The sequence below is a fragment of the Telopea speciosissima genome, chromosome 7, assembly GCF_018873765.1.
Source record: "Telopea speciosissima isolate NSW1024214 ecotype Mountain lineage chromosome 7, Tspe_v1, whole genome shotgun sequence".
Classification (NCBI taxonomy): Eukaryota; Viridiplantae; Streptophyta; class Magnoliopsida; order Proteales; family Proteaceae; genus Telopea; species Telopea speciosissima.
In genome coordinates this window covers 36,386,612-36,398,673 of record NC_057922.1, presented here as the reverse complement: position 1 = coordinate 36,398,673, position 12,062 = coordinate 36,386,612, and positions in this window count along the sequence as shown.

Below are 12,062 nucleotides of genomic sequence, written 5' to 3'. Positions count from 1 at the left end.
TCGCCAGAGAACGAAAACTTAGATCAGAGACTCCATTAACGAGCTCAACCTCAGATCGCTCAGCTGAGTTACACGAGAGAGAGAGAGAGAGAGAGAGAGACAGAGGGGTAGACTAATAAGGATATAGTTCCGGGCGACGACGTTTTATTCTGTGTTTGGTTGGGTTAAATCTTAACCAGGGTTAACTTATTTGAGGTGGTATCATCGACGGCTCAGAACCTCAGATGCTTCTTAAAGTGTATTTTAGCCGTTGGATTTACGGTAAGGTCTACGGGAAAGAATGTCCTTATCCGTTTGCGTCGAAGCGCAGCCGCAAAAATAAAAAAGAAAATAGATGTATTTACTATACAGATTGTAGAGAACCGTATCGTTATACCGATACGATAATTTGATAATATCGATATTCCATATCGGGAATCTTTTAATTTCTCGTCCGGAAAACGACAATCTAAGGTGTAAAGCGCTCGAAACAGAAAGGTATGAAGTGAATATTCCCCATCACGTGGTCGATCTTAGCTTTTAAGTGGGACCACTGCTCCTGTCTAAACGTGAACCTTTCTTTTTGATTCGCATCATGCGATCAATCTTGTTTAAGGTGGGCCACCAGTTGTAGAACCTATAGAATCAGTTTATAGATGCTCATATGTACAGTGGAATACTCCATGAGCTGAGAAGGACTTCTTGGCATTAAACACGTGGCAGAATTCTTGGGCAGGGCCCGAGCGTTGTCTTTTCTCTAAAGTGGACCGTAGATTCAAAACAAAAAACAAAAAAAAAATATAATAGGTATACACTCTTCAAGTGAAATTAAAGGATCCGGATCGTCCACTACCCTACTGAGCACAGGGGTAAGGTGGTCATTGTGCATCTTACTGTATTTGTGTAACAAGGCAGTTGGGAAAATCGCGCGCAGCAGGAGACCCCAATCCGGAATTAAATAATAAAAGGTGTCAATTGGTTTTGGTTCGATTTCAATTGAACCGAATCAATTTTGATCTGGTATTGGACCAATCCAAAGCCAAATCATTAAGAAAGTTTTCGAATTTTTGTCATTAGGATAAAATTGGCCTTGATCCGATCCGAAGAGTTTCCATGTTTTTCGTTTTTTGTTGGGTTATTTCAGTCTCGTCTTGATTTTTGTCACGTCTCGATTTTTGTCAATTCGATTCGACTTTCTATTTCATTCGATGCATTTGGTAGGTCTGGTTTGATATCAGTTTATATTGATTTTATAAAGGATCTTTATCCTCCTAAGTGCAGTGCATTGCCCAATGCACCTCACTTGTGCATCCGACAGCGCACTCGGCAATGCACCTTTAATGTTCATCATCTCAGTCTCATGTCTACCGTAGGATGCTCAAATATGGTGCACTGGGCAATGTACCACACTTGAGAGAATAAAAAAATCTTTTATAAATCCCAATCCAAAACCAAATAATTATGGGTACATTTGGTTTTTTCCGGTTGAACCAATGTTTTCCTACTTGTTTTGTCTGAACATTGACACCCTTGAAATGGGTTAAAGAGTTAAGACACTATTTAATGCATGGTTCGTAATCTCAAGATTAGATTAGTATCGGCCATGATTGATCCCAAGATCCGAACGATTCTTGAACGAGTCATTGGATCAGTCACAGAATTAGGAGAATCGGTAGGATCCGATACGTGTGGAAGGGTTGAATTTTTAATGTTTTTTTACCAATTTCTTTTTGAATTTTTTCCATTTATAATTCATGATTTGGCTTCCAATATGTCTAACACTTCTAATAATCTTTTTGACTTTTTAAATTTTTATTATTTTTTTGATCGATATTGGCCGATTCCAAGACCGATCGGGGGACCGAGTCCAAGATTACGAACCATGCTCGTATGTCTCAGAAGTCAGAAGACCGAAACAGTTGGATTGACCGATTATTGATTTAATTACGAAAAGACCCCACAGGTTAATTTCGTATTGAGTAGGAATGAAAGGGGTATTTTTGTACAATCGGTAAAAGGAGGACAAGGTGTGGGATGAGTTGACAGTATGGATGGATGGATAGGAAAGGTGTCAGTTTTATGTCCGAAGACGGAGGCGTTAGGAGTACGGACGGTCGAGATAGAAGTGATGCAAGAAGGAGGATCTTGACCGTTGGTAGATGCAATGCCTCATAAGGTCGTAGCCCCTATTTCTATAGAAGTATGTAGTTAATTTTGTAGTCTTCTTAAAAAAAGGCCACGTAGGGCCAATAGCTGAGCACGCCTGGGTATATCTACCCAAGGGGAGACGTGAGGGGGGTGTTGTACTTTGGCCATTGGTGGTGTGGTGTACAACTACTGACCACTGGTAAATTAGAGGCAAAGTAGAGAGAACAAGTACTTGAAGTGATGCCTCAGCTTCCCACACTGGATAGTGGGTAGGTAGAGGTAGGTAGGTAGGTAGATTACTGTATATCTTCTGTTTGATAAAATGCCGAAGAAGAAGGAATGATGCTGTGTCGTTGGATGCTGTACTACTCTGGATTTACTTTGTTGGGTTTGGTTAATCGAGAGAGAGAGAGAGAGAGAGAGAGAGAGAGAGAGAGAGATGAATAGATAGATGAAGGATAGTCCCATCATGCATGCACTGAAAGCTCAGACTTCAAGTTATTGTTTTTCTCAGTTTCTCTCATACACATCAGTCATTATTTTTGTTTATTAAGGAAGAGTTACATCAAACACTTCCTTCTAATCATCATTACTTACCTTTGCTCAGGTTTTATTATTAATCACTGACACTGTACTTCAAACAATCTCTCTCTCTCTCTCAAAAGTTATACTTGGGAAGTTAATTACTCCTTCAGCTCCTGTGCGAATGTCTCAATGTCTTAAATCGTATCCTCTTCCATGGTTTTAATACACGTGTTGGATAGGGTATCGGTGATTTTCAAAATCAATTCGATATCGATACAGATTGACTAATATCAAACAAGTTTACCCTTAGTTTTCCAAAAACACTGGATTTTTAATTGTTTTACTCAAGATCCATATTGTTTGTAATACAATATTGATATCGGAATTAGTGGCTAGCGATAAGTATACCAATATAGATCACTCAATACAGGCAATTCGATATTGATACCTCAAATCATGCCGCTAACATGGTATCATATCAAGCTAGGTTCAGGTTCCTTTATTATTTTTTTCTTATTCTGTTTATTTAAGGTTTTGGGATAGACCCTCCAACACCTCTAAAAGATATTTTTTTAAAATTTTTTTGCATTGAGAACCTATCATATTGAAATGTCATGAGTCATAGAGTTATAATTTCACATCGGTTTACTTAGGTTATTGATACCTTCATATACTTAAAGAATTATCTCTACTTTATAACTTGAGGGTTTTGAATTGGACCTTTCAAAACCTCCTAAAAACAAGAAATAAATTACATTGAGAGAACTTGTCTTGTTTCAATTAATAATCAACTTTTAGAGTGTAGTGATTAGATTATCCCTCACAAGTCACAAACTAAACCTTCATAGCCCTTGAACAACATAGAATATAGGTAGTGGAGGTGGTCCATTAAATGGAAAAATCTAAATGCTATATATTATTCCACCACTTGTTTTGTGGAATACATGGATTTATATGGGTAAGTGAGTTCATATGGTAGAAGTTTTTTTTTTTTTTTTTTTTCCTAATTTTTTGGTGGGGATAGTTACTCATGTTTAGCTGATTGGCTAGATTTTATTTCAAAAACAAATAAATTAAATTAACCAAGTAAGAAAAAGTCTTTATATTTTAATGTTACTCTGAACCCACTATTAAGACATTTCTCCCACTTATTTGGATTGAAACTTAAACCATTAATATTGGTAAGGGGGCTATCATGATAGACTCACTAATGTTATGTAATGTGTCCAATGGTGACAAGTCTATACACATGGTATCAATATGTACCATAGAGGCACAACTATCGATCAATTGAATATGTATGGGGTCCCCATCCCCATGAAAGAGGTCCCTCCCTACATGATATCAACCATCTAAGCTTAAAAATTTAGAGAAAAAGTTCTCCAAACTGTCAGTATACCATTGCTTTTTTACATGTGATTATTATTATTATTTTTTGCACAACTATTGGTGTGACGTGAGAGATTGCCCCACATTGGCGACGTGAGAAACCCCCTTCTAGAAATTGAATCAAGTTTAAAGAAAAAAAATACACGTTGTCAATGTATAATTCCCTAATAGAGTCTCTTTTCTCTTCCCTTTCTTTACTCATTATATATGTGAGCCTCCCTTCCTTCTCCTTATTAAATATACACCACTTTACTTTCTACTATTGGTTTGGCATGTTAGATGTAAAAATACGTTGACAACATGTAGATCCCTCTCCCCAACTTTAATTAAAGTTAAATATTATCATATAATGGAAAGCAACAATGTTATTTTATGTAAGGAGAGAGATAGACATAGAGATGTTGTACCTTACTAACCATGGTTCGAACTATTGGTTTTGTATCAATGTATCAGTATCACTAAAGTGTGTATCAACTAAAAAATGAATATTTTTTTTTGTTACACCTTATATTAGTCCAATTCAAATCGATTCATAACAATATTAACCGAGACCGATACCGATGCCTACAAACTTGCCCCCTCCACGACGGCTCAAAGATTGATTACCTTTTAAGTGTTACCATGGAGAGATGCCATTTTAAAGGCTATTGTTGTTGAGATCTTCCTTTCGAGAACTAGTTTGAGCATGCACACAATAGAACCAGAAGATAGAACGGGTTAGAGCACCGAAGTGGGTTTTGGGGAAGGACTCTCTGATGCCTAAGTCAGATCTCAGAGCAATACAACGGTTAACGGGACCGAAAACAAAAAGTTTGGTTCTAGAGCCCTTGGATCTCAACCAATGGAACAATCATAATGATCTTACTTTCATTCCTCTCTCGACCCCTCTTTGTATGACGTTGTCTCAATTGTCCTTCCTCTCTCCTTGGGGTTGCGTATTCTTCAAGTTAGGCAGGAGATCTGAGCAGAAACCAATAACTATATTAGTTAGTGTTATCAACGATTATGCCTTTGATAGACAACATGTAAAGTTCCTTGTGCAAACTTCAAGCATGAGGCTATGATTAGGGGGTCGATCGGGTTATGGATCCTTATTCTCTGGATTGTTCCTGGTTCGACCCTGTTATACATGTTCTCACGGCATTGGAGGTCAGATTCCATATATATATCAAAGGCTTTAAGATAAAAAAGATTTTTTTTTTTTTTGTGATGAGAAGAAAAAGGATACATTAACCTAACGAAAAGAGTACAATTGGGTACCTAATATTGTGGTAACTTTGGGTCCATTTGGGGAGAGGACCAGACAACTTGGACCAGCGGGGGTTAAGGATTAGCCAATTGAAGAGCGGAAATGTCGGGTCAAACCCAAAATGGGATTCCCACCACCATACCTTTTTTTTATATGTCGTATGAAGCCTACTGTTATGGTTACTTTTACCCAGTACATATGTGACCTACCTCTATAAATAGGCATATACACGTGTCAGATCATAAAGTTTCGCTGTGTGGTCCACAGTCTACACCCCACTTGGTCCTTCAAGAAAGTTGACTGAGAGTCCGCGAGTGACGCGTAGATTCCACAATTATATATATTGGAGTATTGGACCGCTTATCGAAGCTACTCCCACGTTTCGGGTATGGACATTTTAAGCCCTGTTAATTACAAAATTTACTTCTCATACCCTTATGTGATTGGAATTGAATTGACTTCGGTTCTTAAACTAGAGGGCCCACAAGATCTAACGGCTGAACAGTTGCAGATTTAGAGTCAGTCTATGAGCGTATATATTCATGTGATAAAAGCCTTTTTCTCTTTTACTGTCTTCTCCTTTATTATCCGTAGAAACAGTAGTTGGCAACCACCAGCGATTCAGTTTTGATTCCTTTCTCTGCGACATGATAGGCTGACGTCATTAACCTCACATTATCATCTGATAAGAGGTGTCAATGTTTTGTTCGATTGTCAAATCTCAATTGAACCATACAGAAGCCAATCATTGGTTGGTTTTGGGTTTATATCGAGTTAGGTATGACCGCCCCATCCCATGAAAGACGGTAATGACCACTTTGTTGATACCACCAAATGCACTACCATTGGTCTTAGCATGCACCTAAGGCCATGCTTCTCCATAGAGAAATCTTGCCCTTTGAAAAAAAAACCCTGAAGCCAAACCGAACCAACCCGATAACAACCTATATTTGAACGTACGGTAACATATGCTAGCCCCTTGCTATGTCAATCTATGTGCCTCCACAAGAGAGGCATATATGCTATTTCATAGGAGGGAGGAGAGAGATAGTACAAAGAGACACCAGTGTCGACTATGCAGCTTGGCAATGTTCATTTTCCTATACAGAAAATAAATATATGTTTAGGAAATTTACGAAACATCCTTTAAAAATGGGCCGATACTCAGATCACCCCCTCATATTTGAAAATATTCAGATCACCCCCTCTGCATTAACGGTGTTAGTTTGCTATTAGTTATTGGTGTAAAAAGACTATTTTACCCTTGTACTAAATCATTAGAATTAAATTTACAATACTACCCTTTCCATCATCTTCAACCTAAAATATCCCACTGCCTCTGCTTCGCCCTGACAGCACCGCCGCTGCCGCCTCTGCTTCCCTGAGGAAGTCCAAAAATGACGACCCTCGACGGAGGAGGACCAAAATCAGAGTGAACATGGCCATGGTGTCACCGTCTGAACTTCGTATGAAAGCAAAGCCCAGCGCCAACCAACCACCCAGGGTCTTATAGAGAGGAATAAAACCCCCAAAACTTGACTCGATCAGGTGGATAGATCACAGGTAGTTCCAGCAGCAAGTAGTCAAAGAAAAGCTCAAAAAACAGAGCATCCGCTTGCAGCTAGGACAATGTAAATTAAATTGAATCAAACCAGTAGATGGACCCAAGCTTTGGATCGAGTGTACCTCTTATATGTAGGAGTCTGTCCTTAAAAAATATGTCACATCAAATGGGAGAGTAAAAAGTAATTTCAAATCTCAGGTTAGAGAAGAATTTTCCCATAAATTGAAACCACAGGAATATTTGAGATCAATGCTAATTGTTGTGCTCCAATCAATGAAATAGAGGCAGCATAGGTGCTACGATTAAAGAAGACTTGAACCACCGCCACCGCCGTTGTCGCCTCTGAGAGTTACGAGAGAGAGAGAGAGAGAGATGGAGAGCAGGTGGCCACTCCGGTAAACCGCAAGGGTTTTTGAAACCCCTGTAAACCGCAAGGGTTTTTTTCTAGTATCTTTCGCCGACATACTAGTCGCCGTATGAGTTTATCCCTTCATCGGGAGTTGTAGAGCAGGTGGCCACTCCGTTTAACTGCAATTTGTAGGTTTCTACCTGCAATTTTGAAACCCTGTACGTTGCAGAGATTAAGTTGCAGGTCATGTGAGGAAGAAGATGGATATTGGGGGTTTTAGATTCAAGGGTAAAATAGTAACTCTACATTTGGGGAAGAAAGAGAGGGAATATTTCCTCTCCGATTCCTTATTTTAATTAAGAAAAAAAAAGAGAGTACATGTTGGGTTTTTAGATCTAAGGGTAAAATAATAATTATACTCTTCTCAAGGGTAGTTTAGGGTTTTCAAAAAATTTAACTAGCTGACTTCATCAGTTAACTAATGGTAGGGTCTAGTTTGAGTATAGGGCTCTAATGCAGGGGGTGATTTGAGTATTTTTAAATATGAGGGGGTGATCTAAGTATTGACACATTTTCAGGGGGTGTTTCATAAATTTCCCTATATGTTTTTAGGGAGAAGAATGCTAATTGAGAGTGTGCGGTACACTGCCCCTACTCCTAGACACAGGGGTGAGCGATATGACTGCCACACACTCATGGAAAAGCGGAAAATCCTAGGGGAGTGGCGGTCAATTCACACTCCCCTATGTCTGGGCGCAGGGGCAGCAACGCACCGCACACGCTCATGTAGCATTCTCTTTCCCATGTTTTTATTATTATTTTTTTAATAAAAAAATAATATTGGGTTATGTTCGGGCTTTTATCGGTTTCGGTTTCTATTGGTTTTGTAAAAGCCCAGACCGAAGCAAACTCAATAAGAGTTTGATTCAGTCCTCTAATCGATTTGGGCATAAATTTGACGCCCCCACTGATATATAGTTCTTATATGAAATTTGAGTTTGAATCATCTACCTATGCTACTGTGCATGTACGCTTCACGTATAATCAAGTGATGACATCTGTCCCACCAACTGCCATTAAGAGAGCATGAATAAACATTTATGAAAACAAAAAGAACAGATGCATGGGTGGATGATCTATACCCTCTCTTAATTAATATATAATATTTAGGATCTCTACATCAAATTGTTATAGAAGCTTGTTGCAATCATAGTTTTATAAGATAAAAAAAAAAGATTGATCCCATAATTAATAATATTTTGTAAGAATTATCTATGTATCTTAAATATCTCATAGGTAAATACATTGGTGCATATACGTATATGCACCAATATGCAAGAAATTTCCCATGCATGGAAATGTTTGTTGCAAGAAAGATGCATCATTGCATAGGCATCCAAAAAATAATATTTCTATGAGTAAATTTGCAAAGGCAATAGATTCAGTGTCCTCAATAAGCATTATACACACTATAATATTAATGAGCTAGGGTTTTATGGTTGTTCAGACCACATAACCTTACATTGTACATTCAAAATATTTGTCACACGGCAGTTTGGATGAAACATAAAGTTTGTAGTCAAATAGACCACAAAAAATCTCTTCTTCTGTTAAAATATAATAAAATGGGCTGAAAGTATACGACTAGAAATATAATATAATAAACAGTATGTACAAAACTTATCTGGTCAGTATGGCAAGTAATGTAGCACCAAAATATCCTAACAGAAAGAAATACACCGATACACATCCTCTTGTGACACTCGAACAGTAAACGGTAGACCCAATTCTGCAATATTAATCTAAGTTGATGTTACACTTATACTTCCAAGATAAAACAATTCTCAAATCACATAGGTTGCAGTTCCAAATGTAATTACAGAAGGAGTCCAAAGGCTATATTCACTGACATTGAGACACTATGGTGGAGAAGAAAACTTAAACTAAAATTGCTTCCAAATATGATGTTTCCAAAATAATGTTAGAGAAATAGGCAAGATCTCCTCCCTTTATATAGAAGAGAAAGAAACACTAACAATAGATGTCTCCAAAAGTTATGTCCCAAAAAATGTTTTTTCTCATAAAGTTTGTTTGTTAGCCATTCAAACAAGTCTTCCAATAGATATATTCATTGGCTATTTAGGTGTCTATTAGGAAAGGACTCAAACATCTTCACATATTATATTTTAGTATAGAATTCTTTTGGCCAAATGGCAAAACAAATCAATAAAAAATCCAAGTATGCTATTTGGTTATAGGGAAATTAAAAGAATTGGAAGTAAATTTCTATTTCTATAAAGGAAACTTTGGTAATCATTATCCAACATGATTCTATAAACTATTTAAATTTACTACTGTATGTAATTGTATTAAATTTTTTTTATTACTTTTCAAATCAAAGGAATTCGGATCTAATGTAAAGTGAAATTTAATAACCATATATCGAATGATTTGGAGTTAATGAAATAATCATGTGGGTAATGATTGCATAAATTTTATATATATATAATTTTTAAAGTTTTCGCTTCCCCTCCTTTAATTTCTCTTGCAATTTGCAACTAAATGGACATTGAAGATTGCATAGATATGCATAGACAAATAGTTGAACTTGGGGTTGAAAGTTGAAACTTAAGACGTACAATATCACCATTCACTATATATCCAATAGTTGGAATTGCCACAATAGTTTTCGACATGGTAAAACTAAATAGTTTTCGACATGGTAAAACTAAATAGTTTTCGACATGGTAAAACTAAGTGTAGGCACATGTAAAGTTACATGGTCTACACTGACCACATTAACGTTCTACTTGGGATTGGCCTCCCAACAGTAAGTAGGTGAGCCGTATGAGTCGCCCTGACTAGAGTCGATTCCTGAGCTACCAAGGGCAACCATTGCTTTCATAAGGCCACCTTGTATTCCATGCAAGATCAGGGGATAGATTCCCCCAAGCCTCTCATTTCACTATAATTTTAACCGTGCTTTATACTAATAATTGACTAAATTAACTTTGATTTTCAATAGTTTTCACTAGGGTATTGATTGCATAATGGATGAAAAGGTTTCCAAAATAGAAATTAATGCTTCATTATAATTTATATGAGGTGAACTAACCTAAAATCATTGTTTTTCTTTTTGTTCAAAGTTGCTATTGAACTAACTAGAGTAGTTTTCACTATTTATCCTTCCAACATTTTCCATGTTGTGGAAGCATAATTCTTTTACCTTAACTATCATCATTGATCATAATACCAAGAAGATAGTGGAGAGAGATAATTCAATTCACCATGCTTTTTCTTCTACATTTTAAAACCAAGGAAGATAAAAAAATTGATAAGCACAAGTAAATATTTAGGTTTGGTCAATTTTAAATAGGTTTATGGGAAAAGTATCTTTGAGCCACCAACATATCTTATGGCCCCTCATAAGGAATTTTTAATTTATTTTTACTCTTTCCTAAAAAAATTAAATAAATAATTTCTTTGTGAGGGACCATAGGGTTTCCTAGTGGGTTAGAGAACCCTTGCACTACGTTTATTTTCCAAACATGGGCTTCCTTCATTTGCCCTTTTGAAATTTTATAACACCTCAACCACATTCCAACTTTGACCAGTTTTTTTGGTACTCTCCTAGTAAACATATTGGTTGTTGGTGATAGAAATGACTCCAAATCGGCACACTTAAAAAGCCAATTTCCACCATGCCTTATTTTCAGGTTTAAGGGGCATGACTGATTTGATGATGACAAATTCAGATAATAGCTCTAGAAAATAATAAGTTTTTGAAATGAAAAAGGTGACTTATACTCTTTTCGAATTATATTCATCAGAATTTTCAAATAAAGAAATTGTATGGAAAATAAAATAAAAAGCCTTGTACTAAGGGTGTCAAAATCAATCCAAAACTCAAGACAAAAAAAAGGAAAAAAAACAGAAAAGAAAGAATCAATCGAAAACCATTAATCGAAACCGAAGCAAGCTATTTACACTGAACTGCAAAACCATTAATTGAAACCGTTTATATAAAATTTTGATATATATATATATATATATATATATATATAAGTAACATCTTCCTAAATTTTCAACATCTACATGGCCATATTTTCACATTGATGAAATTGTTTTTACTTATTTTTTTTTTAAGTAATCATCAAAATTCGAAGATTGAGTATATTTATATTAAATCATTGTTTATGTTTTTTTCTATGAGAAAGTAGGTTTATATTAAATAATTACTTATGCTTTTTTTTTTCTTCTATGAGAATAAGTTTTTTGGTGTGATATTTTCTATGAAACCGTTTAAGAACGTTATAATCGTATGATAAACAATTTGGTTTTGATTTTATTACATAGAACCATTTATTAAATGGTTCGATTTTGGCTTCTACCTATAATATCGTGAACCGAATTGAACCGTACCATTTAATTGAAATCACATTGTTTAACACCCTTACCTTGTATTAGAGCCTTGTTATCAAAAGTAGTGATGTGAGAAGATACAACATTCTTTTGATTGTCCTTTGTCTTATTACCAAAAGTTATTAAATATAGGGATAAAAATGATATTCATAATAATTTGAAAGCGACTTGGCATTATTAAAAGTTGCATACCAGAAATCTACTAGTTTGAATACCAGAAACCAACCGAGCCTATTCAACATTAATCAAGTAACATAATAATTCTTGACAAAACATAAAAAGATAAGGTCTAAGAGGTAACTCTTGCCTAAGGCCTTGTTGGGGTTGAGCAGTTCTAACCACACCACCATTGAACTTAATATGAAATTTCACAGTAGACATGCATTGTATCACCCAATTGACCCAAGAGTCTGCAAACCCCATTTTGATTAAGAGTT